At 62.9% G+C, this 5,000-nt stretch overlaps 1 non-coding gene across 1 annotated transcript; it reads right to left on the minus strand.

The window, feature by feature from the left end:
* Positions 1–1,599: 1,599 nt before the first annotated feature.
* Positions 1,600–1,718, minus strand: LOC142006056 (5S ribosomal RNA). The gene has a single exon (XR_012643203.1). It is a non-coding gene; the product is annotated as a 5S ribosomal RNA (ribosomal RNA).
* Between the last annotated feature and the right edge of the window lie 3,282 nt (positions 1,719–5,000).

Below are 5,000 nucleotides of genomic sequence, written 5' to 3' on the forward strand. Positions count from 1 at the left end.
GTGGCCGATTCCCTCCCCGGGCACCAGGTCAACCTCCGCTGCTTTCAGCGGGGGTTGACCTGGTGGCCGATTCGCTCCCCGGGCACCAGGTCAACCTCCGCTGCTTTCAGCGGGGGTTGACCTGGTGGCCGATTCCCTCCCCGGGCACCAGGTCAACCTCCGCTGCTTTCAGCGGGGGTTGACCTGGTGGCCGATTCGCTCCCCGGGCACCAGGTCAACCTCCGCTGCTTTCAGCGGGGGTTGACCTGGTGGCCGATTCGCTCCCCGGGCACCAGGTCAACCTCCGCTGCTTTCAGCGGGGGTTGACCTGGTGGCCCATTCGCTCCCCGGGCACCAGGTCAACCTCCGGTGCTTTCAGCGGGGGTTGACCTGGTGGCCGATTCGCTCCCCGGGCACCAGGTCAACCTCCGGTGCTTTCAGCGGGGGTCGACCTGGTGGCCGATTCCCTCCCCGGGCACCAGGTCAACCTCCGGTGCTTTCAGCGGGGGTTGACCTGGTGGCCGATTCCCTCCCCGGGCACCAGGTCAACCTCCGGTGCTTTCAGCGGGGGTTGACCTGGTGGCCGATTCGCTCCCCGGGCACCAGGTCAACCTCCGCTGCTTTCAGCGGGGGTTGACCTGGTGGCCCATTCGCTCCCCGGGCACCAGGTCAACCGCACCCTTTTTCGGCCGCCTTCGCCTCCAAATTTTTCCCCCCGTTTCCTTGCCCACTCCTCGGTCACTTCATACGCCCTCCCCCTTACATCCACCGTACGCAACACCTCCACCGGGCTTAATAGTCCACAACCGGGACCCAGGGCCTTCCCCGCTCTCAACAACCTCCACCCACGGTCCCCCTCCACCGGGCTTAATAGTCCACAACCGAGACCCAGGGCCTTCCCCGCTCTCAACAACCTCCACCCACGGTCCCCCTCCACCGGGCTTAATAGTCCACAACCGGGACCCAGGGCCTTCCCCGCTCTCAACAACCTCCACCCACGGTCCCCCTCCACCGGGCTTAATAGTCCACAACCGGGACCCAGGGCCTTCCCCGCTCTCAACAACCTCCACCCACGGTCCCCCTCCACCGGGCTTAATAGTCCACAAGCGAGACCCAGGGCCTTCCCCGCTCTCAACAACCTCCACCCACGGTCCCCCTCCACCGGGCTTAATAGTCCACAACCGAGACCCAGGGCCTTCCCCGCTCTCAACAACCTCCACCCACGGTCCCCCAAGACGCACGTTCCAAGCCTTAACCCTCAGACCATCCACCCCCCCTGGGGGGGACCCCACACCCACCTGACCCCAACTCACTCCCACCAAAAACACCACCACCGCCACCGCCTCAACGGCCTGCCCCACCCAGCACTCCCACACACACACCTGCCCCACCAACGCTCCACACACGCTTTCTTCCCTCTCCCCGACCCGACCCAAGCCATCGCACCGCACCGGGTGAGGGCCTAAGCTTCCTCGCCCGCCCCCCCGCCCCCGACACGCAGGCAGGCAGAGGGAAAGGCCTCAGCGCCCCCCAGGACCGTCGCGCCGCCTTGGCCTCACGGCTTCCCTGCTCCCGCACGGCAGACACACGCCCCGCTCTACCCCCGCTGGGGCCAAAAGCTGCCTACGGCACCTGGGATTCCCAGGCGGTCACCCATCCAGGTACTAGCCAGGCCCGGGACGGTTTACCTTCCGAGATCGGACGAGATCGGGGGCATTCGGTCCGGTATGGCCGTAGGCCCCCGCCTCCCCGGGCTTTAGCGTCAGCAGCCTGGCCTCAGTCAGCCGGGCCCAAACAATTAACCCGGAGGCCGGGCCGAGGGAAAACTTCCTCCGAGCCGGCCCAAGGGGAAGGGAGGACGAGGACGCCGGGCCCGGGAGGTGACAGGACGTGCACGTCAGACCCGGGAAGCTGTGCGCCCCGAGGTTAACCCCCGGGCCGGGGCGGGGAGAGAAAAATGTTCTAAGTCCGGTAGGGACAGCAGGTCAACCCCGGTCCGAGGCGGGGAGAGAAATTTTCCAAGTCCGGCAGGGACAGCAGGTCAACCCCGGCCGCCGTAGCAGAGGTTGACCTGGTGTCCGATTCGCTCCCCGGGCACCAGGTCAACCTCGGGCGCTTTAGCGGAGGTTGACCTGGTGTCCGATTCGCTCCCCGGGCACCAGGTAAACCGTGGCCGCTTTCAGCGGAGGTTGACCTGGTGGCCGATCCCCTCCTGGGGCTCCAAGTCCGGCAGGGACAGCAGGTCAACCCCGGCCGCTTTAGCAGAGGTTGACCTGGTGTCCGATTCGCTCCCCGGGCACCAGGTAAACCGTGGCCGCTTTCAGCGGAGGTTGACCTGGTGGCCGATCCCCTCCTCGGGCTCCAAGTCCGGCAGGGACAGCAGGTGAACCCCGGCCGCTTTAGCAGAGGTTGACCTGGTGTCCGATTCGCTCCCCGGGCACCAGGTAAACCGTGGCCGCTTTCAGCGGAGGTTGACCTGGTGGCCGATCCCCTCCTGGGGCTCCAAGTCCGGCAGGGACAGCAGGTCAACCCCGGCCGCTTTAGCAGAGGTTGACCTGGTGTCCGATTCGCTCCCCGGGCACCAGGTAAACCGTGGCCGCTTTCAGCGGAGGTTGACCTGGTGGCCGATCCCCTCCTCGGGCTCCAAGTCCGGCAGGGACAGCAGGTCAACCCCGGCCGCTTTAGCAGAGGTTGACCTGGTGTCCGATTCGCTCCCCGGGCACCAGGTAAACCGTGGCCGCTTTCAGCGGAGGTTGACCTGGTGGCCGATCCCCTCCTCGGGCTCCAAGTCCGGCAGGGACAACAGGTCAACCCCGGTCCCAGGCTGGAGAGAAAAATTTTCTAAGTCCGGCAGGGACAGCAGGTCAACCCCGGCCGCTTTAGCAGAGGTTGACCTGGTGTCCGATTCGCTCCCCGGGCACCAGGTCAACCTCTGGCGCTTTAGCAGAGGTTGACCTGGTGTCAGATTCGCTCCCCGGGCACCAGGTCAACCTCGGGCGCTTTAGCAGAGGTTGACCTGGTGTCCGATTCGCTCCCCGGGCACCAGGTAAACCGTGGGCGCTTTCAGCGGAGGTTGACCTGGTGGCCGATTCCCTCCTCGGGCTCCAAGTCCGGCAGGGACAGCAGGTCAACCCCGGTCCCAGGCGGGGAGAGAAAAAATTTCAAAGTCCGGCAGGGACAACAGGTCAACCCCGGTCCCAGGCTGGAGAGAAAAATTTTCTAAGTCCGGCAGGGACAGCAGGTCAACCCCGGCCGCTTCAGCTGAGGTTGACCTGGTGTCCGATTCGCTCCCCGGGCACCAGGTAAACCGTGGCCGCTTTCAGCGGAGGTTGACCTGGTGGCCGATCCCCTCCTGGGGCTCCAAGTCCGGCAGGGACAACAGGTCAACCCCGGTCCCAGGCGGGAGAGAAAAATTTTCTAAGTCCGGCAGGGACAACAGGTCAACCCCGGTTCCGAGCGGGAGAGAAAAATTTTCTAAGTCCGGCAGGGACAACAGGTCAACCCCGGTCCCAGGCGGCAGAGAAAAATTTTCTAAGTCCGGCAGGGACAACAGGTCAACCCCGGTCCCAGGCGGCAGAGAAAAAATTTCTAAGTCCGGCAGGGACAACAGGTCAACCCCGGTCCCAGGCGGCAGAGAAAAAATTTCTAAGTCCGGCAGGGACAACAGGTCAACCCCGGTCCCGGGCGGGAGAGAAAAATTTTCTAAGTCCGGCAGGGACAACAGGTCAACCCCGGTCCCAGGCGGCAGAGAAAAAATTTCTAAGTCCGGCAGGGACAACAGGTCAACCCCGGTCCCAGGCGGGAGAGAAAAAATTTCTAAGTCCGGCAGGGACAACAGGTCAACCCCGGTCCCAGGCGGCAGAGAAAAATTTTCTAAGTCCGGCAGGGACAACAGGTCAACCCCGGTCCCAGGCTGGAGAGAAAAAATTTCTAAGTCCGGCAGGGACAGCAGGTCAACCCCGGCCGCTTCAGCTGAGGTTGACCTGGTGTCCGATTCGCTCCCCGGGCACCAGGTAAACCGTGGCCGCTTTCAGCGGAGGTTGACCTGGTGGCCGATCCCCTCCTGGGGCTCCAAGTCCGGCAGGGACAACAGGTCAACCCCGGTCCCAGGCGGGAGAGAAAAATTTTCTAAGTCCGGCAGGGACAACAGGTCAACCCCGGTTCCGAGCGGGAGAGAAAAATTTTCTAAGTCCGGCAGGGACAACAGGTCAACCCCGGTACCGGGCGGGAGAGAAAAAATTTCTAAGTCCGGCAGGGACAACAGGTCAACCCCGGTCCCAGGCTGGAGAGAAAAAATTTCTAAGTCCGGCAGGGACAACAGGTCAACCCCGGTCCCAGGCTGGAGAGAAAAAATTTCTAAGTCCGGCAGGGACAACAGGTCAACCCCGGTCCCAGGCTGGAGAGAAAAAATTTCTAAGTCCGGCAGGGACAACAGGTCAACCCCGGTCCCAGGCGGGAGAGAAAAATTTTCCAAGTCCGGCAGGGACAACAGGTCAACCCCGGTCCCAGGCGGCAGAGAAAAAATTTCTAAGTCCGGCAGGGACAACAGGTCAACCCCGGTCCCAGGCGGGAGAGAAAAATTTTCTAAGTCCGGCAGGGACAACAGGTCAACCCCGGTCCCAGGCGGGAGAGAAAAATTTTCTAAGTCCGGCAGGGACAACAGGTCAACCCCGGTCCCAGGCGGCAGAGAAAAATTTTCTAAGTCCGGCAGGGACAACAGGTCAACCCCGGTCCCAGGCGGGAGAGAAAAAATTTCTAAGTCCGGCAGGGACAACAGGTCAACCCCGGTCCCAGGCGGCAGAGAAAAAATTTCTAAGTCCGGCAGGGACAACAGGTCAACCCCGGTCCCAGGCGGCAGAGAAAAAATTTCTAAGTCCGGCAGGGACAACAGGTCAACCCCGGTCCCAGGCTGGAGAGAAAAAATTTCTAAGTCCGGCAGGGACAACAGGTCAACCCCGGTCCCAGGCGGCAGAGAAAAATTTTCTAAGTCCGGCAGGGACAACAGGTCAACCCCGGTCCCA

The sequence above is a fragment of the Carettochelys insculpta genome, unplaced genomic scaffold (genome assembly GCF_033958435.1).
Source record: "Carettochelys insculpta isolate YL-2023 unplaced genomic scaffold, ASM3395843v1 scaffold_0038, whole genome shotgun sequence".
Lineage (NCBI taxonomy): Eukaryota > Metazoa > Chordata > Testudines > Carettochelyidae > Carettochelys > Carettochelys insculpta.